Source organism: Loxodonta africana, chromosome 19 (genome assembly GCF_030014295.1).
Source record: "Loxodonta africana isolate mLoxAfr1 chromosome 19, mLoxAfr1.hap2, whole genome shotgun sequence".
NCBI lineage: Eukaryota > Metazoa > Chordata > Mammalia > Proboscidea > Elephantidae > Loxodonta > Loxodonta africana.
In genome coordinates, this window is record NC_087360.1 from 22,165,771 (window position 1) to 22,191,744 (window position 25,974).

Consider the following 25,974-nt stretch of genomic DNA (forward strand, 5'->3'; position numbering starts at 1 on the left):
GACGTGATCTTATACACAGAAAACCCTAAGGAATCCTCAAGAAAACTACTGAAACTAATAGAAAAGTTCAGCAGAGTATCAGGATACAAGATAAACATACGAAAATCAGTTAGATCCCTCTACACCAACAAAGAGAACATCGAAGAGGAAATCACCAAATCAATAACATTTGCAGTAGTCCTCAAGAAGATAAAATATTTAGAAATAAATCTAACCAGAGACATAAAAGACCTACATAAAGAAAACTACAAGACCCTACTGCAAGAAACCAAAAGAGGCCTACAGAAGTGGAAAAACATACCTCGCTCATGAATAGGGAGACTTAACATTGTAAAAGTGCTTATTCTACCTAAAGCTATCTATAGATACAAAGCAATTCCAATCCAAATTCCAACAACATTTTTTAATGAGAGGGAGAAACAAATCAACAACCTCATATAGAAGGGAAAGAGGCCCTGGATAAGTAAAGCATTATGGATATAGAAGAACAAAGTGGACGCCTCATACTACCCGATTTTAGAACCTATTATACCACCACAGTGGTCAAAACAGTGTGGTACTGGTACAACAGCAGATACATACACCAATGGAACAGAATTGAGAATCTAGACAGAAATCTATCCACATATGAGCAGCTGATATTTAACAAAGTCCCAAAGACTCTTAAATGGGGAAAAGACAGTCTTTTTAACAAACGGTGCTGGCATAACTGGATATCCATCTGCAAAAAAATGAAACAAGACCCATATCTCATAGCATGCACACACAAAAAAAAAACTCCCAAAATGGATGAAAGACCTAAATATAAAATTTAAAACAATAAAGATCAGGGAAGAAAAAATAGGGAGAACGCTAGGAGCCCTAAGACATGGCATAAAGAGTACACAAAACATTACTAACAATGCAAACACACCAGAAGAGAAACTAGATAACTATGAGTTCCCCAAAATCAAACACCTATCTCATCCAAAGACTTCACCAAAAGGGTAAAAAGATTACCCACAGGCTGGGAAAAAGTTTTTAGCTATGACATTTCCAATCAGTGTCTGATCTCTAAAATCTACATGATACTGCAAAAACTCAACAACAAAAAGACAAATAACTCAACTAAAAATGGGCAAAGGACAGGAACAGACACTTGACCGAAGAAGACATTCAGGCAGCTAACAGATACAGGAGGATTAGCGTTAGAGAAACGCAAATCAAAACTACAATGAGATTCCATCTCACTCCAGCAAGGCTGGCATTAATCCAAAAAACACAAAATAATAAATGTTGGAAAGGCTGTGGACGGACTGGAACACTTATACACTGCTGGTGGGAATGTAAAATGGTACAAACACTTTGGAAATCGATTTGGTCCTTCCTTAAAAATCTAGGAATAGAACTACCATACAACCCAGCAATCCTACTTCTTGGAAAATACACTAGAGAAATAAAAGCCTTTACACGAACAGATATATGCACACCCATGTTCACTGCAGCACTGTTTACAATAGCAAAAAGATGGAAGCAAACAAGGTGCACAATCAATGGATGAATGGATAAACAAACTATGGTACAATGATGTACCTGTGAAATATTTCATAACATGGAGGTATCTGGAAGGCATTATGCTCAGTGAATTTAGACTGTTACAAAAGGACAAATACTGTATGAAACCACTATTATAAGAACTCGAGAAAAAGTTTAAACACAGAAGAAAATATTCTTTGAAGGTTACAAGAGTGGGGAGGGAGTGAGGGAGGAAGATGCATTTTCACTAATTAGATTAAGTGAAGGGAAAGACAATACACAATACAGGAGTGGTCAGTAAAACTGGACTAAAATAAAAAGCAAAGAAGTTTCCTGAATAAAACGAATGCTTCAAAAGCCAGAGTAGCAGGGATGGGGGTTTGGGGACCATGGTTTCAGGAGACATCTAGTTCAATTGGCATAATAAAACCTATTAAGAACACATTCTTCATCCCACTTTGGAGAGTGGCGTCTAGGGTCTTAAATGCTAGCAAGCAGCCATCTAAGGTGCATCAGTTGATCTCAACCCCCATGGAGGAAACAAAAATGAAGAATAAAAAGACACAAGGTAATTATGAGCCCAGGAGAAAGAAAGGGCCACATAAACCAGAGACTACATCAGCCTGAGACCAGAAAAACTAGATGGTGTCCACCTACAACCTATGACTGCCCTGACAGGGGGCACAACAGAGAATCCCTGATGGAGCAGGAGAGCACTGGGATGCGGACCTCAAATTCTCATAAAAAGACAAGACTTAACGGTCTAATTGAAACTAGAAGGACCCCGGTAGTCCTGGGCCCAGACCTTCTGTTAGCCCAAGACTGGTACCATAATCAAAGCCAACTCTTCAGACAGGGATCGGACTAGACTATAAGGTAGTAAATGAAACCGGTGAGGAGTGAGCTTCTTGGCTTAAGTAGATACATGAGACTAAGTGGGCAGCTCCTGTGTGGAGGGGAGATGAGAAGGCACAGGGGGACAGAAGCTGGCTAAACGGACACGGGGAATACAGGGTAGTGAGAAGGAGTGTGTTGTCTCATTAGGGGGAGAGCAACTAGGAGCACATAACAAGGTGTATATAAATTTTTGTATGAGAGATTGACTTGATTTGTAAACTTTCACTTAAATCACAATAAAAATTTAAAAAAAAGAAAGAGAGATTCAGGATTTTCCAGGTGGCCTTCCGACTTCAATAGCTTTTCCCCACAGGCCAAGACACCAATGTGGGGATGGTGCCACCGCACCAAGACAGTCCACCCGGTGATTCATTCAGAGGGGAGAAATGACCACCAGGCAGGAGCAAGATCCCAGGACTCTACTGTGAGCTGCCCTCAGATGCCCCCACAGGCCCCTTGGGCTGCAGCTTCATGCTCAGATCCAGTCTTGGGTGAATGTGAGGTGGAGCAGGAAGGTCTGACATCCCTGGGTGTTAGCATCCGAGCATCCTCAGGAGACCTCTGTCCCCGAGTTATGTGGTATCTCCCTGCTCAGTGTCAATGCCCTCATAATGGGCAGTCCTCGGTTCAGCGACAGGGTCATCATCACTGCAGAGGACACTGATGGTCCAGCCCCCTGACCCCACCTCTGTGCAGAGACTGTGACCCGAAAACCAACAGGAGAACCCAGGATGCCCAGAATGGGTGTGTCAGTCAGGGTGGTTTTTGAAGCTTTTTACAAGATCACATACACCATGAATTTGAAAAGAGGAGAAAGAATGAACGTTTGGTCAACGTGAACCGATAATCCATTGAGAAAGGGCATCATAGAAGGGATACTAAAACCACATGTGAAATGAGACTAGAAGCTGTCGTGAATTTACAAGAGCAGGTTGTTGATTAAACAAGCAAACTACGGTGTCTGAAATATTTCACAAATTCCTAGCGACATAGAAACAAGTCTTAATAAAATGGGGGGACACAGTGAGCCTTGGAAGACCCAGAAAAGAGATGAAGGAGGAAGAGGAAGGTAATGGGACTACAGGACCACCTCCTGGTGCATCAGATGCTATCCATTGTCTCCCAATGGGGCCCAGCTCAGCCCCATGACCAGGCTTCAGGAGTTTGGCAGCCCCTATGAACCAGACCTGGACAGAGGGGTTTGAGACAGTGGTTATGTGGTCAAACCCCAGGGAGGTGACTGTGATCACAGACCTTGCAGCCAATGCTGATTTTTCCACCTGAGAGCAACTGGAAGGAAACTGCTGGCAACTTTAACCCTTCCTCTCTGGCCTGCCCCTTACAGCTGGTTTGAGGGCCTTTCAATTAGGATCCCCAAAGAAAGAGAAAATTTGCATAAAGACCAAACAATCTCTGCCCCATAGGGCCTCAGAAGGGAATAAGAGGGTCCTGGGGACCCTGCTGAGCTGTTGGCTAGGGGATAGAGCTCAGGTGTTTCCACAATGGCCTGGATGCTTCTCCTGCTCCCCCTCCTCACTCTCTGCACAGGTGCTGCCTTCCAGGCTATGCTCTTGGGCTGACAACCCAGAACACTGAGCTGGGCCTGCCATGAACCCCGAGCTGAGCTCAGTCATGGCCTCAAGGGGGACCACCTGGAAATTAACCTCATGGCCTCAAACCCCACTCTCCTCTCTTCCAGGCTCTGTGACCTCCTCTGAGCTGACTCAACCACCCTCAGTGTCTGTGGCCCAGGGACAGACAGCCAGCATCACCTGCTCTAGGGATAACATCGGGAGCTACTACATTCACTGGTACCAGCAGAAGCCAGGACAGGCCCCTGTGCTGGCCATCTGTAACAGTAACAGCCGACCCTCAGGGACCCCTGATCGGTTCTCCGGCTCCAACTCAGGGAACACGGCCACCCTGACCATTAGCAGGGTCCAGGCAGAGGATGAGGCCGACTATTACTGTCAGTCTGGGGACAGCAGTAGCAGTGCTGCTCACAGTGACACAGGCAGATGGGGAAGTAAGACAGAAATCTGCCCACCCAGCCTGGCTTACCCTCCCCATCCCCAAGGTCACACAGAGCAGGACACAGCCTTGCATATGCAGAAGCTGATGCTCCTGTCCACTCCTCATGACCACAGTCTCTCTGTTCTGGCTCTGATTTGTGAGGAAAGGACGCAGCGTCCTCACCGATGGCCGCACAATGTGGACCTGTTTCCATGGTGACCTCTGCAAAGACACCACATCTGAGACAGAAACTGCAAAAGGGACAAGTATGTGATTGGATCCGCAGGAATCCACTTTCACTTTCAGGATCCACTCAACTCTAATAAGGGCAGACCTATTAACTCGATAGAAACATAACATCAAACTCAACCTTGTGTCCTTTAGGTCTTCAAAGGTGGTGTTAATCTATGCCATTCTCCACCTGATACCCACATGTAATACTTTTTTGAATGAGTATATTGGATGAGGTGAGGATGAAGAAAGATTCAGGATTCACCAGGTGGCCTTCCAACTCAAATTGCTCTTTCCCAGAAGCCAAGACACCAACGTGGGGATGGTGCCACCTCACCAAAGAAAGCCCATCCAATGACTCATTCAGAGGGGAGAAATGACCACCAGGCAGGGGACACTATTGTGAACTAAGCTGGCCTTTATTCACTACCTGACCCCTGTGCCCCATCCTGACAGTGAGGTTATTGCTATGTGTGGTTCCCCAAGTATCTGAGCAGCTCAGACCCCAGTGTGTCTAGTAGTTCTTCACATGGTCAGGGGTCCTCTTTCCCAAGGATCTCTGTCCTCAGTTACTGATGCTGGTCCATTTGGGGAAGTTCTGTGGATCATTACCTAAAATCTAGGGACATCAAACTTTTTCCAGAAAAGGCCAGAAAGTAAAAGTTGTAGTTTTTATGTCCATATTCTCTCTGTTTCAACTACTCAACACTTTTGTTGTAGCACCTGAAAATCCAGCAGTGCTCAGTGTGTGAGGACTAAAGGAGAGCTCACCCTGACAGGGCCTCAGTGGAGTCTCAGAAGGTGGTCGGGGGAGTTTACAGGAGCAAGTGTCAGCATGCGGCTGTGTGAGGCAGGTCTTTCAAGGGGGAAACATCTAGAAATGGACGACATCTGTGAGATAACAGCACAGGACTGGGGACAGAGAGGGGAAGATCTAGAAGCAAGTCTTCATAGTAAACTTTGATCTGATATGTAAGCTGTTTGTCTAGATGAGCTAAAGGTTTATCTGAACAATCGGTTTTCAGAATACTCTTGAAGCACAGAGTGACATTATTTTTTGGTTTACACGCTTATCTTCCAGGTCAAAAATATCCTGAAACTAACAATTAAGTCCTGTTGACACAGGTGGTCTCAGTCCTCAGCATTAATGAACACCCGTTGCAGACTGAAAGTGGCAATGAAAGAAAAGAGTATTAAATCCATGGAGGGGTAGAGACACAAACCTCCCTTCAGCAGGAATGAGGGCTGCTGGGTTCATGGCCTTTCCCTACAGGAGCTCATTGCCCCTTTGATGGAAAGGACCACGTGAAGTCCCCAGGGAAGGTGTATTGGGGCAGTATCCAGATGGAGGGAACAGGCTTCTCAGTTCTCATGGCTGCCTGGGCTGGGCTTGGCAGTTCTGTTAAGGGATGGAAGCCTGCCTGGCCCTCTCTGGAGAGGACCAGCCAATCCTGTCACCCGAAGAGCCTCCCTCCCTTCCTCCTCAGGTTTTGGCCTCAGCTTGTCTTAGTTATCTAGTGCTGCTATAACAGAAATACCACAAGTAAATGGCTTTAACAAACAAATGTATTCTCTCGAAATATAGGAGGCCGGTAGTCCGAATTCAAGGTGCCAGCTTCAGGGAAAGGCTTTCTCTCTCTGTTGGCTCTAGGAGAAGGTCCACACTGTCATCAATCTTCCCCTGGCCTAGGAGCTTCTCAGCACAGGGATCCCGGGTCAAAAGGGCACAGGCTGGTGGCTCTTCTTGCTTGGTGGTAATGAGGTCTCCTGTCTCTCTGCTCTCGTCTCTCTTATAATGTCTCAAAAGAGATTGACTTAAAACAAACCACAATCTTGTAGATTGAGTCCTGCCTCATTAACATCATAGAGGTAGGATTGACAACACATGAGAAAATCAGATAAAATATGATAAAATGGTGGACAATGACACAATACTGGGAATATGGCCTAGCCAACTGGACAGATTTTTTTTTTTAATTTTGATTGAGCTTTAAGTGAAAGTTTACAAATCAAGTCAGTTTCTCATACAAAAATTTATATACACCTTGCTATATACTCCTAGTTGCTCTGCCCCTAATGAGACAGCACACTCCTTCTCTCCACCCTCTATTTTCAAGTCCATTCAGCCAGCTTCTGTGCCCCTCTGCCTTCCCATCTCCCCTCCAGAAAGGAGTTGCCCACATAGTCTCACGTGTCCACTTAATCCATGAAGCTCACTCCTCACCAGTATCATAGTCTGTCTTATAGTCCAGTCAAACTTCTGTCTGAAGACCTGCCTTTGGGGATGGTTCTTGTCTTGGGCTAACAGAAGGTCTTGGGGGCTAACAGAAGGTCTTGGGATCATGACTTCCGGGGTCCTTCTAGTCTCAGTCAGACCATTAAGTCTGGGCTTTTTTGAGAATTTAAGGTCTTCATCACACTGCTCTTCTGCTCCTTCAGGGACTCTCTGTTGTGTTCCCTTTCAGGGCAGTCATCAGTCATAGACAGGCACCATCTAGTTCTTCTGGTCTCAGGCTGATGTAGTCTCTCATATATGTGGCCCTTTTTGTCTCTTGGGCTCATCATTACCTTGTGTCTTTGGTGTTCTGCATTCTCCTTTGCTCCAGGTGGGTTGAGACCAATTGATGCATCTTAGAAGGCAGCTTGCTGGCATTTAAGACCCCAGATGCCACTCTCCAAAGTGGGATGCAGACTGTTTTCTTAGTAGATCTTTTTATGCCAATTGACTAAGATGTCCCCTGAAACCATGGTCTCCAAAGCCTTACCCCTGCTACCCCAGCCTTGTAAGCATTCAGTTTATTCAGGGAACTTTTTGCTTTTGGTTTAGTCCAGTTGTGCTGACCTCCCCGGTATTATGCGTGGTCTCTCCCTTCACCTAGAATAGTTCTTGTCTACTATCTAATTAGTGAATACTCCTCTCCCTCCCTTCCTTCCCACTCTCTTAACCATCAAAGAATATTTCCTTCACTATTTAAACTGTTTCTTGAGTCCTTATAACAGTGGTCTCATATGATATTTGTCCTTTTGCAACTGACTAATTTCACTCAGCATAATGCATTTCAGGTTCTTCCATGTTAGGAAATGTTTCACAGATTCAACATTGTTCTTTATGGATGCATAGTGTTCCATTGTGTGAATATACCGCAATTTCTTTATCCATTCATCCGTCAATAGGCATTTTGGTAGCTTCCATCTTTTTGTTATTGTAAACAGTGCTGCTATGAACATGGGTGTGCATATATCTGTTTGTGTAAAGGCTCTTATTTCTTTAGGATATATTCCAAGGAACAAGATTGCTGGATTGTATAGTAGTTCTATATCCAGCTTTTCAAGGAAGCACGAAATCGGTTTCCAAAGTGTTTGTACCATTTTACACTTCCACCAGCAGTGTGTAAGTGTTCCAGTCTCCCCACAACCTCTCTAACATTTATCATTTTGTGTCTTTTGGATTAACGGCAGTCTTGTTGGAGTGAGATGGAATCTCATTGTACTTTTGATTTGCATTTCTCTAATGGCTAATGATCTTGAGCATTTCCTCATGTATCTATTAGCTCCCTGAATACCTTCTTTAGTGAAGTGCCTGTTCATATCCTTTGTCCATTTTTTAAGTGGGTTATTTGCCTTTTTGTGTTTGAGTTTCATCTAGATTTTAGGGATCAGAGGCTGATTGGAAATGTCACAGCTAAAATCTTTTTTGCGGTCTGTAGGTAATCTTTTAAAAAATAAATAAATAATTTTTTGTTTGTTTGTTTAGGTAATCTTTTTACTCTTTTGGTGAAGTCTTTTGATGAGCAAAGGTGTTTGATTTTTAGGAGCTCCCTGTTATCTAGTTTCTCTTCTGTTGTTTGTACATTGTTAGTAATGTTTTGTATACTGTTTATGTCATGTATTAGGGCTCCCAGCGTTGTCCCCATTTTTTCTTACACGATCTTTATCGTTTTAGATTTTATATTTAGGTCTTTGATTCATTTTGAGTTCGTTTTCGTGCATGGTGTTAGGTATGGGTCTTGTTTCATTTTTTTACAGATGGATATCCAGTTATGCCAGAACCATTTGTTAAGGAGACTGTCTTTTCCCCCTTTTAACTGACTTTGGGCCTTTGTTAAATATCAGCTGCTCATAGGTGGATGGATTTATGCCTGGAATCTCAATTCTGTTCCACTGGCCTATGTATCTATTGTTGTACTAGTACCAGGCTGTTTTGACTACTGTGGTGGTTATAATAGGATCTAAAATCAGGTAGTGTGAGGCCTGCCACTTTGTTCTTCTATTTCAGTAATGCTTTACTTATCCGGGGCCTCTTTCCCTCCCATATGAAGTTGGTAATATGTTTCTCCAAGTCATTAAAAAATGTCTTTGGAATTTGGATCAGAATTGCATTATATCTATAGATCTCGTTTGGTAGAATAGACATTTTTACAATGTAAGTCTTCCTATCCATGAGGAAGTTATGTTTTTCTGCTTACATAGGTCTCTTTTGGTTTCTTGCAGTAGTGTCTTGTGGTTTTCTTTGTATAGGTCTTTTATGTCTTTGGTAAGATTTATTCCTAAGTATTGTATAATCTTGGGGGCTACTGTAATGGTATTGATTTGGTGATTTCCTCTTCAATGTTCTGTTTGTTGGTATAGAGGAAACCAACTGGTTTTTGTATGTTTATCTTGTATCCTGATATTCTGCCGAACTCTTCTATTAGTTTCAGCAGTTTCTTGAAGATTCTTTAGGGTTTTCTGTGTATAAGATCATGTCACCTGCAAATAGACATACTTTTACTTATTCCTTACCAGTCTGGTGCCCTTTATTTCTTTATCTAGCCTAATTGTTCTGGCTAGGATATCCAGCACAAATTTCAATAAGAGTGGTAATAAAGCCATGCTGGTTACCGTTCTCAAGGGAAATGCTTTCAGATTCTCTCCGTTTAGGATGATGTTGGCTGTGGGCTTTGTATAAGTCCCTTTATTATGTTGAGGAATTTCCCTTCTATTCCTATTTTGCTGAGAGCTTTTATTGTGAATGGGTGTTGGACTTTCTCAAATGCCTTTTCTGCATCAATTGATAAGATCACATGGTTCTTGTCTTTTGTTTTATTTATAGGATGGATTACATTAATTGGTTTTCTAATGTTGAACCATCCCTGCATACCTGATATGAATCTCACGTGGTCATGATGAATTATTTTTTTGATGTGTTGTTGAATTCTATTGGCTAGATTTTGTTGAGGATTTTTGCATCTAAGTTCATGAGGGATATAGGTCTATAATTCTCTTTTTTGTGGTGTCTTTACCTGCTTTGGTATCAGGAATCTGCTGGCTTCATAAAATGAGTTTGGCAGTATTCCATCCTTTTCTGTGCTCTGAAATACCTTTAGTGGTAGTGGAGTTAACTCTTCTCTGAAAGTTTGGTAGAACTGTCCAGTGAAGTTGTCTGAGCCAGGGCTTTTTTTTTGTTGCGAGTTTTTTTAATTACCTTTTCAATCTCTTCTTTTGTTATGGGTCTATTTAGTAGTTCTGCCTCTGTTTGCGTTAGTTTAGGTAGGTAGTTTGTTTCTAGGAATTCAGCCATTTCTTCTGGGCTTTCAAATTTGTTAGAGTACAAATTTTCATAGTAATCTGACATGATTCTTTTAATTTCAGTTGGTTCTGTCGTGATATCACCCATCTCATTTTTTATTCGATTATTTGCTCCCTCTTCTGTTTTTCTTTTGTCAGTTTGGCCAATGGTTTATCAATTTTCTTGATTTTTTTCAAAGAACCAGCTTTTGGTCTTCTTAATTCTTTCAATTGTTTTTCTGTTTTCTGTTTCATTTAGTTCTGCTCTAATTTTGATTATTTGTTTTCTTCTGGTGCCTGTGGGTTTCTTTTGTCGCTCTCTTTCTATTTGTTCAAGTTGTAAGGATAGTTCTTTGATTTTGGCCCTTTCGTCCTTTTGGATGTATGCATATAAAAAAAATATATAAATTGATATAAATTGACCTCTGAGCACTGCTTTAATTGTGTCCCATAGGTTCTGATAGGAAGTGTTTTCATTCTCATTGGATTCTATGAATTTCATTATTCCATCTTTAATGTCTTCTATAATCCAGTCTTTTTTGAGCAGGGTATTGTTCAGTTTCCAAGTGTTTGATTTCTTTTCCTTGCTTTTTCTGTTATTGATTTCCACTTTTATGGCCTTATGATCAGAGAAGATGCTTTGTAATATTTCAATGTTTTGGATTCTGCTAAGGCTTGCTTTATGACCTAATATGTGTTCTATTCTAGAGAATGTTCCATGTGCACTAGAAAAGAAAGTATACTTGGTTGCTGTTGGGTAGAGTGTTCCATATAGGTCTATGAGGTCAAGTTTGCTTATTGTGGCATTTAGATCCTCCATGTCTTCATTGAGCTTCTTTCTGGATGTCCTGTCTTACACCGAAAGTGGTGTATTCAAGTCTCCTACTATTATGGTGGAGCTGTCTATCTCACTTTTCAATACTGATAGTTTGTTTTATGTATCTTGCAGCCCTGTCGTTGGGTGCGTAAATATTTAATATGGTTATATCTTCTTGGTATATTGTCCCTTTAATCATTATATAGTATCCTTCCTTATCCTTTATGATGGATTTAAAGTCTATTTTGTCAGAAATTAATATTGTCACTCCTGCTGTTTATTGATGGTTGTTTGCTTGGTATCTTTTTTCCATCCTTTGAGTTTTAGTTTGTTTGTATGTCTAAGGCTGAGGTGTATCTCTTGTAGGCAGCATATAGACGTATCTTGTTTTTTAATCCATACTGCCACTCTCTGTCTCTTTATTGGTACATTTAATTCATTTACATTCAGTGTAATTATGGATAGGTATGAATTTAGTGCTATAATTTTGATGTCTTTTTTTGTGTTGTTGTCAGTTTCTTTTTACCACTGAATTTTATGTGCTGAGTAGATTGTATTTTGTCCTTTCCTCATATTCATTGTTGATTTTGTTTCTGCTGAGTCTCTATTTTTTTCTTGTATTTTATTTTGATGTATAGAATATTTTGTCTCCTTTGTGGTTACCTTATTATTTTCCCCTATTTTTCTAAATTTAAAACTAACTTTTATTTCTTTGTATCACCTTATCTTCCTCTCCATATGGTATATCTATGACTACATTTCTTAGTCCCTCTTTATTGTTTTAATATTGTCTTCTTTTACATAATAATATCGCTGTTACCCTGTTTTGAGTGTTTTTTTAATCTTGATTTATTTTTTTGATTTCCCTGTCTGGGTTGACTTCTGATTGCTCTGCCCAGTGTTCTAGTCTTGGGTTGATACCTGATATTATTGATTTTCTAACCAAAGAACTCCCTTTGGTATTTCTTGTTGTTTTCATTTGGTTTTTATGAATTCCCTAAACTTCTGTTTATCTGGAAATGTCCTAATTTCACCTTCTTATTTAAGAGACAGCTTTGATGGATATATGATTCTTGGCTGGCAGTCTTTTTCCTTCAATTTTTTAAGTAAGTCATCCCATTGCCTTCTTGCCTGCATGGTTTCTGCTGAGTAGTCCGAGCTTATTCTTATTGGCTCTCTTTTGTAGGTTACTTTTCATTTATCCCTAGCTGCTCTTAAAACTCTCTCTTTATCTTTGGTTTTGGCAAGTTTGATTATAGTAAGTCTTGGTGACTTTCTTTTAACATCTACCTTATGTGGAGTTCGATGAGCATATTGGATAGATATCCTCTCCTCTTTCACAATACTAAGGAAGTTCTCTGCCGACAAATCTTCAACAATTCTCTCTGTGTTTTCTGTTATCCTTCCGTGTTCTGGTACTCCAATCACTCATAAGTTATTTCTCTTGCTAGAGTCCTACATGATTCTTAAAGTTTCTTCATTTTTTCAAATCCTTTATCTGATTTTTCTTCAAATATGTTAGTGCCAAGTGCTTTATCTTCAAGGTCAGAAATTCTGCCTTCCACTTGCTCAAATCTGCTTCTCTGACTTTCTATTGAGTTATCTACTTGTGCAATTTTATTGTTAATCTTCTGAGTGCTGTCTGTGGATTTTTCCAGCTCATTCAATTTTTCATTATGTTCCTAAATAATCTTTTTAATTTCTTCAATTGCTTTATCAGTGTGTTTCTTGGCTTGTTGTGCATATTGCCTCATTTCTTTCCTGATGTCTTGAAGGGCTCTGTATGTTAATCTTTTGTATTCTGCCTCTGGTAATTCCAGGAAGGCACTTTCATCTAGAAGCTCCCTGGATTCTTTGTTTTGAGAGCTTGTTGAGGTGATCATGGTCTGTTTCTTTATGTGACTTGATATTGACTGTTGTCTCTGAGCCATCTATAAGTTATTGTATTAGTTTGTTTTATGTTTGCTTACTGTGTCATAGCTTCTTGCTTTGTTTTGATTTCATATGCCCAAATGGATTGCCTGAGTGAGCTAGATTGACTATTTTCACCTTTGGACCTCTGACGTCTTGTCACCAGATGGCTAGAGCTGTTATCAGGTATATCGGTCTAGGAGTTCATTCACTTTTCTTGTATGAATTCAGCGCAGGTGTCCAGGTAGCTGATCATCAAGTGTGTGGTACAGGCTCTCTCCTACAGTATTAAAGGGGCAGGGGTGATTGGTGTAGGTACTGGTATCCGGTTGCAGCAGGGGGTCACACTCTGAACAAGGCAGGGGGCTGAGAATCATCCCCCATGTGTCTCTGAGGAAAGCGTGTCCCTGTTCCAGTGTATAGGTGGGTGTGTTCTGAAGAAAGACCATGGGCACCCAATGCTTTTGGTTGTAAATACTGAGAGGTACCAGTTATCCTCGGACCACTGTCGTGGGTAGCTGGGTGACCTGAGTGGAGCTACCAGTCCTTAGGCTCCTGAGGTGGGTAGGTGAGGACCCTGTTTAATAGGCAAAGCAAGGTCAAACATCAACACCCACCTCTCCACCGCACAGCTGAAACGATTGTAGCCTGCCAACAAGGGCCTGTTCTCCTGAAATAGGTCCAGACAGGTCTATGCAGAGGGGAAAGATACTCAAAGTCCACGGACGGTTTATGCCTAGACAGGAGCCACTTCTGTCCTGAGCTCCCCCAGTTAGTGGAGCTGGCAAATTATGTTTTCCCCTAAATGCAAATTTATTCCTTCTTCAAGGCCAGGAGGGTGGCTCTAGGCATTCAACATAGCCTATCTCAGGCCCAGGGAAGTCAGCCGCTGAAGCCAGCTTGGGAATGGGTGGCCCAGTAAAATATACTCAAGTACTTAGCTTTTGCAGAGAGCACCGTTCTTCTCTGGTTCTGGAGGTGTGAGTAGGCTGATACCCAAATAGATTTTTGACAACACCGCCCCTGCAGGCAGAATGACCTTTGTGGGCTGGCTAATGAGGAGCAGGATGGCTTGTTCCATGAGGAATAATGAACAAATTAACCACAAATTTTGGTTTTTCCCTTTAAATAATGCCTGTTTTATAAATTACTGAACTAGGTCATCTGAAAAATGGACTGCCTCCAAATGAATGAATGAATAAATTAATGAATAAAACTCTTTTCTCCATGTTAAAATTTCACACAGTTTTCCTTTGACTCACTCAATGATCACATTCCAGTTATAAACAGCAGAGCCAGGGTTCCATACCAACTAGGTTAAAACAAACTTTATTCAGGTAATGGGAATGGGCAGTTAGAGACAAAAGTGTGGCCAGGAGAAAACATCCAAGAATAATTTCAGAGGTCCTCTTCTAAGGCTTGTGTGAAGCTGGGCCCCCTTGGAGGTCCTGCTGGCAGCCTAGGGACATCTGAGAGGGACCCTGGGGCTCAGGACAGTTCACTGGACCAACCTGGCTGTGTGGGGCTGATGTCCTCAGAGGTGTGTGATGTGATGCCTGTGCCTAAGCTACAGCTGGAGGCTCTGAGTTTCTGATGGTGTCTCAGGACCTAGCCTCCTGGGAAGGCTAGGGTTTGGTAGAGGGAAGGGCCTGAGAGGAAGCAAATGGGAGGCCCCTGGTCTGGGTCACAGGCCCCAGACCTTATGTTGGCCCAGGACAGAAACCATTCCCAACATCAACTCTTCAGAAAGGGTTTGGGCTGGACAATGGGTTGGAGCGGGATGCTGGTGAGGAGTGAACTTCTTGAATTAGGTGGACACTTGAGACTATGTTGGCATCTCCTGCCCGGAGGGGAGATGAGAAGGTAGAAGGGGTTAGAAGCTGGTGAAATGAACACAAAAAGAGAGAGTGGAGGGAGGGAGCAGGCTGTCTCATTACGGGGAGAGCAAATGGGAGTATGTAGCAAGATGTATATAAGTTTTCGTGTGAGACTGACTTAATTTGTAAGCTTTCACTTAAAGTACAATGAAAAATTTTTTTTAAAAAATTGGTTTCAATGATATATCAGCAGACAACTCTATTAAGTACTTTCTCAATTTAGTTGAAAGGAAAAAGTGAAAAAGCCCTGACTTCAAAAGGATTTCTGGAGAACATTGTGATCTGCCAGCAGACCCCCTACTGGACTACCCCACAGGAAGAGCAGACCCTCTCTGGGTTGACTCCAGGCAGAGCAGAGAGGGGATAGAGGACAGAATGAAAGCTGAGGGAACCATGACTGTCATAGGATGAAGACATGCAGGCCCTGAGTGTGTGAAGGGTTTCCTTACATTAGCAGAGGGGGAGATGGTGGAGCTCAGGATATGCAGTGAAGCAGAGGCCCCTCTCTTCTCCCAGGTCAACCCAATGACCAGGCTCCTGGAGGCCAAAAACCCCTCTGAGCTAGGCTTGGACAGAGGAGTTTAGGACAGCGGTCATGTGGCCAAACCCCAGGGAGGTGACCATGATCCCAGACTTTGCAGCCAAGGCTGATTTTTCCAACTGAAAGCAACTCAAAATAAATTGTTGGAATCTTCACCTCTTCCTCTCTGCCCTGCCCATCAGAGCTGTTTTTAGGGCCTCTCAATAAGGATCCACAGAGGAGGAGAAAATTTGCCAAAGAGTAAACAATCTCTGCCCCAAAGAGCCTAAGAAGGGAATAAATGGTCCTGCAAAACCAGCTGGGTTGCAGGCTCAAGAGGCAGAGCTCTGGGTGTAACACCCATGGCTTGGACCCTCCCCTGTTCCCCCTCCCCTCACTCTCTGCACAGGTACTGTCTCCCAGGCACTGCCCTTAGGCTCAGGCCTCCAGGACTCTGAGATAGGCCTTCACTGAACCCTGAGCTCAGTCCAGTCGTGGTCTCAGGGGGACCGCCTGGGAATGAACCCCATGACCTCAGGCTGTCTTTTCCTCTCTTCTCTTCCAGGTTCCATGGACTCCTATGAGCTGACTCAACCACCCTCATTGTCGGTGGTCCTGGCACAGACAGCCAGCATCACCTGTGGGGGAAATAACATTGGAATTAAAGATGCTCACTGGAACCATCAGAAGTCAGGCCAGGTCTCTCTGCTGGACATCTGTAATGATAATAACTGGCCTTCAGGGATCCCTAATCAATTATCCAGATCCAACTAAGGGAACATGGGCAATCTGACCATCAGCAGATACCAGGCCAAGCATATGTCTGACTATTACTGCAAGCTATGGGACTGCAGTGACAGTGCTGCTCACAGTGACACAGAGGGGCAAGGAAATGAGACAGAAACTTGCCCACCCCACCCCCCAGGTCACACCCGGCGGGACATGGCCCTACATATGCAGAAGGGGGTGCTCCTGTCCATTCCTCCTAAACACACGATCTCTAATCTGACTCTGATCCATGAGGAAAGGATACAGTGTCCTCAACGACTACACACTGTGGACTTTCTTACGTGTTGACTGCCTCTGCAAAGACATCACGTCAGGGAAATTACTTGCAAATGTGTGAGTATACAATTGGAACCTCAGGAATCCACTTTCACTTTAAGGATCCACTCAACTCACCTAAGGGCAGATCTATTAACTCAATGGAAATACAATGCTTAACTCATCCTTATGTTCTTTAGTCTACAAAAGTGGCATTAATCTATGCCATTCCTCACCTGATACCTATATGTAATAGGTTTTTGAATGAGTATGTTGGATGAGGTGAGGATGAAGAAAGATTCAGGCTTGACCATGTGACATAACCACCCACAGGCCAAGATACAAGTGTGGGGATGGTGCCACCTCACCAAGACAGCCCACCTGATGACTCATTCAGAGGGGATAAATGACCACCAAGCAGGAGCATGATCATAAATGTGACTGTTAAGGCTATATGTCATCTCAGCTGGGCCATGATTCTCAGTGGTTTGGCAGGTATGATACGGTATGCAACGGTATAATGATATAATCGCTTCCATGATGAGATCTGTTATAGTTTGATCACCTCCATGAGGGGATCTACTGTGAGCAGTTATTCAGTTCAAAGGGAGTTTCCTTGAGGATGTGGCTTGCATTGAATATAGGTGGAATTTCTGGGAAGACTTGGGATTTTGCTCATCCTAGATCCTGCAGCTGGTTCCTGTTGAACTGACCCCTGGTTCTTGGGAATTTAGCTAGCAGATTACCTTTCATTCTTGGGATTCATCAGACTCCACGGTCTGTGATCCAGCTGCCTGCCACTTTGTCTGATGATCTTTGCATTTGTTGGCCTCCACAGCCTGTGAGGCACAGGCCTCTTGTCCGACATGCTGATCTTGGGTTCATCATCCCTGAGCTACATAAATCAGGAGAAGCCTCTAGCCTGACCAACAGACTTGGGACTTTAAAGGCTCTACAAATAGGAGTACAATTTCTTTCATATAAGTCTTGCTTTGTTTCTCAAGAGAACCCAGCCTAACACATATGGGCAAATAACCAGGTGTGTGGGCACACTGAGCCCCTAAATTCCATTGAATCACTCCTGCCAACTGTACTAGCCTTCTCACTCTCATCGGAAGAGATTGCTCCATCTTTGTCTGCTAAGCCTCCCTCCCCAGCAAAACTATTAGCCCCTCCACCCTATCTGATAAGATTAAAGAGGCTGTGTCTGAAGAGCCTTTGTCTGGGTCATTGTCTGGTGCATTGCCTGAGTCAGAGGCCTTACAAGACAATGCTGAATGCTTTCAAAACACATTCCCACCACTGCTTTTGACTTCTAGGCTTATAACTAGACTTAAGTCCCAGTGAGACACAAAAGGTGAAATCCAAAATTTGTCCCAGGAGAAGGTATGCTACACACCTAAAGAACTATTTAACTTTTCTAATATGTACAAACAGAAACCTGAGGAATATGTGTGGAAATGGCTCTTAAGGGTGTGGGATAATGGTGCAAGGAACATAAAGATGGATCAGTCTGAGTTTATTGATATGGCTCTAAGAACAGATTCTTCATTCAGTGTTTGAGCTCGAGGAGTTAGGAAAGGATCTAATAGTTTATTGGGTTGGGTTGCTGAAACATGGATTGTGCCGTGGCCTACACTAAATCAAGTTAACGGATCAGACCTGCCTTGGTATACTGCAGAAGAAGAGATCCAAAGGCTTAGGGTAATTGGCTTGCTAGAGTGGATTTATCAAGCTAGACTCACAGACCCACACGGGGAGTGCCCAGCAGAAACGCCTTTTACCACAACAGTGAGGAGCAAATTTGTGAAGGGATTCATGGCATCCTTGAAGACTGCTCTGATTGCTATTTTATGTAAGTCATATTTGAGAGTGGGAACTGCCCTAACTGAATTAAAGCACCTAACTACAATGGGGCTGATTGGGCCTCGTAGTAGCAGAGCCAAGTGGTGGCACCCAATTGACAAAGACAAGGTGGGTGTGGTTACCATAATGGAAGTGGAGTCAAAGCAGTAATCACAATATTTTGACTAGTATGTGTTTATGGCCTTGGCTACTTAGTCATGGTGTCCCTTGGAGAGAAATAGATAGAAAATCTACTAGATATTTGCTTCATCTGTAAAAGCGGAAGAACTCTAGGTCAAGTGAACAGCAGCCTAACCTGAATCACCAGAATAGAGAGTCACAGCCCATCAATCAATTGCCAGACTTGGGGGAATTTAAAGACCCACAACTCCTTGAATGAAAGGGAGGCCGAGTCTCCTTGAGGAAAGACCCCACTACACTGACAAAAATTTATACTGTTAATATTTCTTCCAGCCTTCCCCAAAGGTTTTATGAGAGTAACTGTTCATTAGGGAAAAGGAAATAGACTTTTGGGGGATAACTGGATATTGGCTCTGAACTGATACTAATTCCACAACTCCAAACATCACTGTGGTCCACCTCTCAGAGTGGGGGCATATGGAGGTCAGGTTATTAATGAAGTCTTAGCTCATGTTCATCTAGTGGTTCCCTGGACCCATCCAATATTGATTTCCTTAGTTCCAGAATGCATAATTGGAATAAATATACTCAGCAACTGGCATAAACCCCACATTGGACCCATGACAAGTGGAGTAAGGGCTATTATGATAGGAAAAGCCAAGTGGAAGCCAATAGAACTGCTCCTACTTAGAAAAATAATGGAAGTAAAGAAGAGTATGTCTGGAATTCAGGAGATCCTTTAGGGTGTCTCTTTTACCATCACGCCCTGTGATTAAAATCAATGGAAACCTACAGCAACCCAATTCCGACATGATTCCCAGTGCTGACTGGTATGTAGAAGAAGGCAGTCCAGGCCCCTGCGCTGCTCATCTATAATGACAGCCGATGCCCTTCAGGAATCCCTGATTGATTCTCATGCTCCAACTCAGGGAACACAGCAACCCCGACCATCCATGGGGCCCCATTCAAGGATGAGGCTTACTATTACTATCAGGTGTGAGAAAGCAGTACTGCTCATAGTGTGACACAGGCAGACAGGAAAGTGAGACACAAACCTGCCCACCTGGCCTGGCTCACCAGGCCCCTCCCCCTAGTCACACTGATCAGGACAAATCTTTAACATGAAGTAGAATTGTCTAGTCGTGCCTCAGCCTTTACACTCCCAACAGAAGGAAAAAATTTCCTGCACCTCTAGACCTTATCACATTCCACTGTAAACAGAGCAGAAGATTCTGAACTATCACTTTCAGCTGCCTAAACACCCCAGGCACCTGGAAATCTAGTAGCACTCAGTGTGTGAGAACTAAGAGACAGCCCACCCTGATGGGGCCTCAGTGGAGTCTCAGAGGGTGGTCAGGGGGTGTATATAGGCACAGGTGTCAGCATGGGGCTGTGTGAGGTATTTACTTCAAGAAAGAAACATCTAGAAATGGACCACGTTTATGAGATAACAGCACAGGATTGGGGACCAATTGGGGAGGTCTAAAAGTATGTATTTAATTGTATCTTAGGTGAAAGTTTACAGCTCAAAATTAGTTTCTTATTAAAAACGTTATAGACATATTTAAAAAATGGTTTATGTAACATTGGTTGCAAACCCCACAATGTGTCAGCACTCTCCCCCTTTCTCTTTCCACTTCAGGTACTCTGAGTCTATTCACTCAGTTTTCCTGTCCCTTCCTGCCTTCACTTCTTTGCTTTTGGGTAGGTGTTGCCCATTTGGTCGTGTCCATGAATGAACTAAGAGGCAGATTCCTCACCTGTGTTATTTTTTTCTCTCATAGGCCTAACTAATCTTTGTCTGAAAGATGGACCTAGGGAGTGGCTTCAGTTCTGATTTAGCAGGATGTTTGAGGGCCATAGTCTCAGGGTTTCCCACAGTCTGTGTCAGACCAGTAAGTCTGGTCTTTTTTTTTTTTTTTTTTAATTGGAATGTTCTTCTACGTTTTTCTCCCATTCTGTCTGGAACCCTCTATTGTGATCTCTGTCAGATGGGTCTGTGACAGTAGCTGGGCATCATATAGTTCCTCTGGGCTCAGGCTAGTTGACTCTGTAGTTAGTATGGTACATTAGTCCTTTTGGACTCAGATTTTCCTTGAGTCCTTGGTTTTCTTTATGCTCCTTTGTTCTGAACATGATGGGACCAATAGATGTAATTTAGATGGCGGCTGGTAACCTTTTAAGACTCCAAATACTACTCACCAAAGTAAGATGCAGAATATTTTCTTTATGAGCCGTGTTATGCCAATTGAGGTAGATGTCCCCAGAGACCGTGGTCCCCAGCTGTCCGCCCCAGTTATTTGGTCCCTTAAGGTGTTTCGATGTGTCTAAGCAGCTTCTGTGGCTTTGCCTTGGTCAAGATGTGCTGACATCCCTATATTGTGTGTTCTCTTTCCCTTCACCAAAGTTAACACTTGTCTACTATCTAGCTAGTGATTTTTCTTCCCCTCAGCTCCCGCCCCCCTCATAATCATCAAAGATTTTTTTTTTCTGTGTGTAAACCTTTTCTTGGGTTTTTAGAATAGAGGTATCATATAATATTTCTCCTTTGTGATTGAATTATTTCACTGAGCATAATACCCTCCAGATTCGTCCATGCTGTGAGATGCTTAGCAGATTCATCATTGTTCTTTATCTTTGCGTAGTATTCCATTGTGTGTATGTACCATCATTTGTTTATTCATTTGTTGATGGGTACCTAGGTTGTTTCCATCTTTTTGCTGTTGTGAATAATGCTGCATTGAACATGAATGTGCATATGTCTATTCGTTTGACAGCTCTTATTTGTCCAGGCTATATATCTAGAAGTGGAATGGCTGGATGGTATGGTATTTGTATTTCTAGCTTTTTAAGGAGATGCCATATCGCTTTCCATAGTGGCTATACCATTTTGATATTCCCACCAGCAGCACATAAGAGTTCCATTCTCAAGGTGGAGCCAAGATGGCAGAGTACTCTCAGACGCTTCTGGTAATCCCTCTTACAACAAAGACCCCAAAAAACAAGTGAAATTATTATATTTATGACAAGCTAGGAGCCCCGAGGGAACCCTGGTGGCGTAGTGGTTAAGTGCTAGGGCTGCTAACCAAAAGGTTTGTGATTCAAATCTGCCAGGTGCTCCTTGGAAATTCTATGGGGCAGTTCTACTCTGTCCTATAGGGTTGTTATGAGTCGGAATTGACTCAATGGCAGTCGTTTTTTTTTTTTTTTTTAATGAAGCCCTGAACATCAAAGGCAAAGTTAGAAAATAGACTGAGCAGCAGGGGAAGAGAGAGATGGTTCAGAAGTGGAGAGGAGTTGCTGGACTTGAATCACTGGGAACCTTCAGGCACCATTTCCTGGAGTGACAGCAGCGGGGTTGGTGGTAGTTTTCCAGATATGGTTTTGTCAGGGAGAGACAGCGAGCCACACACCTTGGGAACCAGAGATGTATGGTGCTCTTGGCAAAACCTAAGTATCTGTGTTTATTTTACCACGGCCCCAGGCCCCAAGCCAGCTTTAGTGGCTGTCAATATCCCTAGGCCTGAGATAGGTCTTGTTGCATGCACTGAGCCATTCTCCCAAACTTGGAGAAGGAATATATTCACAATTTAGAGAAAAGACAATCTGCCAGCTCCACTAAGCTGAGGAGATCAGGACAGAAGCAGCTTCTGTCCAGCCACAAAGGGTCCGTGGACTTGAATGCCTTTCACCCCTGCATGGAACTGGGTGGGCCCATTTCAGGAGAATAGGTCCTTGTTGGCAGACTGCGATTGTTTCAGCTGTGTGGTGGAGAGGTGGGTGTTTCATGTTTGACACCTTTTTGCCTATTAAACAGGATGCTTACCTACCCGCATCAGAAGCCTAAGGACTGGTGACTCCACCCACATCACCTAGCCACTCACCATAGAGGTCCAAGGATAAAGGGTACCTTCCAGTCCTTACAACCAAAAGAATTGGGTGCCCATGGTCCATCTTCAGAACCCACCCACCTGGGTACTCTAGGGAACAGGGATGTTCTTTCATCAAAGACACTCAGGGGACAGTTGTCAGCCCCCTGCCTTGTTCAGAGCATGACCCCATGCTCAACCAGATATTGGTACTGACACCAATCACCCCTTCCCCTCTAAGACTGTAGGAAAGAGCCTGCATCACACACTTGATGAGCAACTAACTGAACACCTGAGCTGGATCCATACAACAAAAGTGAATGGACTCCTAGGCTCAGGTAAAAGCTTTAGCCATCTGGTGAGAGGACTTTAGAACTTCAAAGAGAAAATAATCAAGCTAGCTCACTCAAGCAGCCTATTTGGGCATATCAAAACAAAACAAAGCGAGAAACTAGGATACTGTAAGAAAACATAAAATAAAATAATACAAAACTTATAGATGGCTCAGAGACAACAGTCAATATCAAATCACATAAAGAAGCAGACCATGATCGCTTCAATAAGTTCTCAAAACAAAGAATCTTCCCATTGAGGTGCCTTCCTGAAATTACCAGATGCAGAATAAAAAGGCTTAATACACAAAACTCTTCAACACGTCAGGAGCAAGATTGGGCAAGACATAGAACAAGCCAAGGAACACACAGATAAAGCAGTTGAAGAAATTAAAAAGAACATAATGAAAAACTTAATAGGCTGCAAGAATCCATAGAGAGACAGTAATCAGAAATTCAGAAGATTAACAATAAAATTTCAGAATTAGACAACTCAATAGAAAGTTAGAGGAGCAGAACTGTGGATGTGAAAGGCAGAATCAGTGAAATTGAAGATAGAACACTTGGCACCAATATATCTGATGAAAAATCTTTATAGAATTTTAAAAAATGAAGAAACCCTAAAAATCATGGGGGACTATATCAAGAGAAATAATCTTCGAGTGATTGCAGTACAGAGCAGGGAGGGATAACAGAAAATACAGAGAGAGTTGCTGCAGATTTGTTGGCGGAAAACTTCCCTGATATGATGAAGGATAAAAAGATATCTATCCAAGATGCTTATCAAACTCCACACAAGGTAGATATCAAAAGAAAGTCACCAAGACATAATCAAGCTTGCCAAAACCAAAGATACAGAGAGAATTTTAAGAGCAGCTAGGAATAAATGAAAAGTTACCTAAAAGGAGAGTCAATAAGAATAAGCTCAGACTACTTGGCAGAAACCACGCAGGCAAGAAGGCAATGGGATGACTTACAAAAAGCATTAAAAGAAAAAAAATTGCCAACCAAGAATCATATATTCAGCAAAACTCTCTCTCTCATATAAGAAGGCCAAATTAGGACATTTTCAGATAAATAGAAGTTCTGGGAATTAAAATAAATAAATAAATAAATAAAACTACAAGAAATACTAAAGGAGTTCTCTGGTTAGAAAATCAATAATATCAGATATTAACCCAAGATTAGAACACAGGACAGAGCAACCAGATGTCCACCCAGATAGGGAAATCAGAAAAAGAAATCAAGATAAAAAAATGCTCTAAACAGGGAAACAGTGATGTCATTATGTAAAACAAGACAGCATTAAAAGAGTAAAGAGGGACTAAGAAATGTAGCCATAGATCTTTCATATGGAGGGGAAGATATGGCAATACAAAGAAATAAAAGTTAGGTTTAAACTGAGAAAAATACTGGTAAATATTAAAATAACCACAAAGGAGACTAACAGTCCTACTCATCAAAATAAAATATAAGAAAAAAATAAAGGCTCAGCAGAAACGAAATCAACAACAACGAGTAAGAGCAAAAGACAATACATAAAGGTAAACTTCTCAGCACAAAATATTAAGTGGGATAAAAGAAACTGTCAACAACACACGGAAAAAACATCAAAATGGCAGAACTAAACTCATACCTATCCATAATTATGCTGAATGTAAATGGACTAAACGCACCAATAGAGAGAGAGTGGCAGAACAGATTAAAAAAATACAATCCATCTATATGCTGCCTACAAGAGACACGACTTAGAGACACAAACAAACTAAAACTCAAAGGATGGAAAAAAATATATCAAGTAACCAACAATCAAAAAAGAGCAGGAGAGGCAATATTAATTTCTGACAAAATAGACTTTAAGGTTAAATCCACCACAAAGGATAAGGAAGGACACTTTATAATGATTAAAGGGACAATATACTGGGAGGATATAACCATATTACATATTGATGCACCCAGTGATAGGGCTACAAGATACGTAAAACAAACTCTAAAAGCATTGAAAAGTGAGATAGACAGTTCCACAATTAGAGTAGGAGACTTCAACACACCACTTTCAGTGAAGGACAGGACATCCAGAAAGAAGCTCCATAAAGACATGGAAGATCTAAATGCCACAATCAACCAACTTCACCTCATAGACATATACAGAACACTCCACCCAACAGCAACCAAGTATACCTTCTTTTCCAGAGCACATGAAACATTCTCTAGAATAGACCACATATTAGATCAGAAAGCAAGCCTTAACAGAATCCAAAACATTGAAATATTACAAAGAATCTATTCTGACCATAAGGCCATAAAAGTAGAAATAAATAACAGAAAAAGGAGGGAAAGGAAATCAAACACTTGGAAACTGAACAATACCATGTTCAAAAACGACTGGGTTATAGAACATACTAAGTATGGAATTAAGAAATTCACAGAATCCAATTGAGAATGAAAACACTTCCTCTCATAAAATTTGGGACACAGCTAAAGCAATGCTCAGAAGTCAAATTTATATCAATAAATGCACACATCCAAGAAGAAGAAAGGGCCAAAATCAAAGAATTATCCCTACACCTTGAACAAATAGAAAGAGAGCAACAAAAGAAATCCTCAGTCAACAGAAGAAACCAAATAATAAAAATTAGGGCAGACTTAAATGAAATAGAGAACAGAAAAACAATTGAAGGAGTTCATAAGACCAAAACCTTCTTCTTTGAAAAAATTAACAAAATTGACAAATTATTGGCCACACTGACAAAGGAAAAACAAGATGGGAGGCAAAAAACCCAAACAAAAAGTGAGATGGGCTCTATCAAAAGAGACACAACTGAAATTAAAAGAATCATATGAAAAATTGTACTCTAACAAATTTGAAAACCTAGAAGAAATGGATGAATTTCTAGAAACACACTACCTAGCTAAACTAACACAGAGGTAGAAAAACTAAATAAACCTGTAACAAAAGAAGAGATTGAAAAGGTAATTTAAATACTCCCAACAACAACAACAACAAAAAGCCCTGGCCCAGGGCTGCTTCTCTGGAGAGTTCTACCAAACTTTCAGAGAAGAGTTAACACCACTACTACTAAAGGCATTTCAGAGCATAGAAAAGGATGGAATACTGCCAAACTCATTCTATGAAACCAGCATGACTCTGATACCAAAACCAGGTAAAGACACCACAAAAAAAGGAAAATTACAGACGTAAAACCCTCATGAACTTAGACGCAAAAAACCTCAACAAAATTCTTGCCAAAAGAATTCAACAACATATGAAAAAAATAATTCACCCTGACCAAGTGGGATTCGTACTAGGTATGCCGGAATGGTTCAACATTAGAAAAACAGCTATTGTAATCCATCATGTAAATGAAAGACAAGAACCCCATGATCTTATCAACTGATGCAGAAAAGGCATTTG

General features: G+C 41.9%; 1 long non-coding RNA gene across 1 annotated transcript in view; it reads right to left on the minus strand.

Moving 5' to 3' along the window:
* Nucleotides 1–3,124: 3,124 nt before the first annotated feature.
* Nucleotides 3,125–25,974, minus strand: part of LOC135228237 (uncharacterized) — a 44,477-nt gene continuing 21,627 nt past the window's right edge. Inside the window, exon 3 of the long non-coding RNA XR_010318598.1 lies at nucleotides 3,125–15,966. This is a non-coding gene — a long non-coding RNA (uncharacterized LOC135228237). The remainder of the gene's footprint in view (nucleotides 15,967–25,974) is intronic.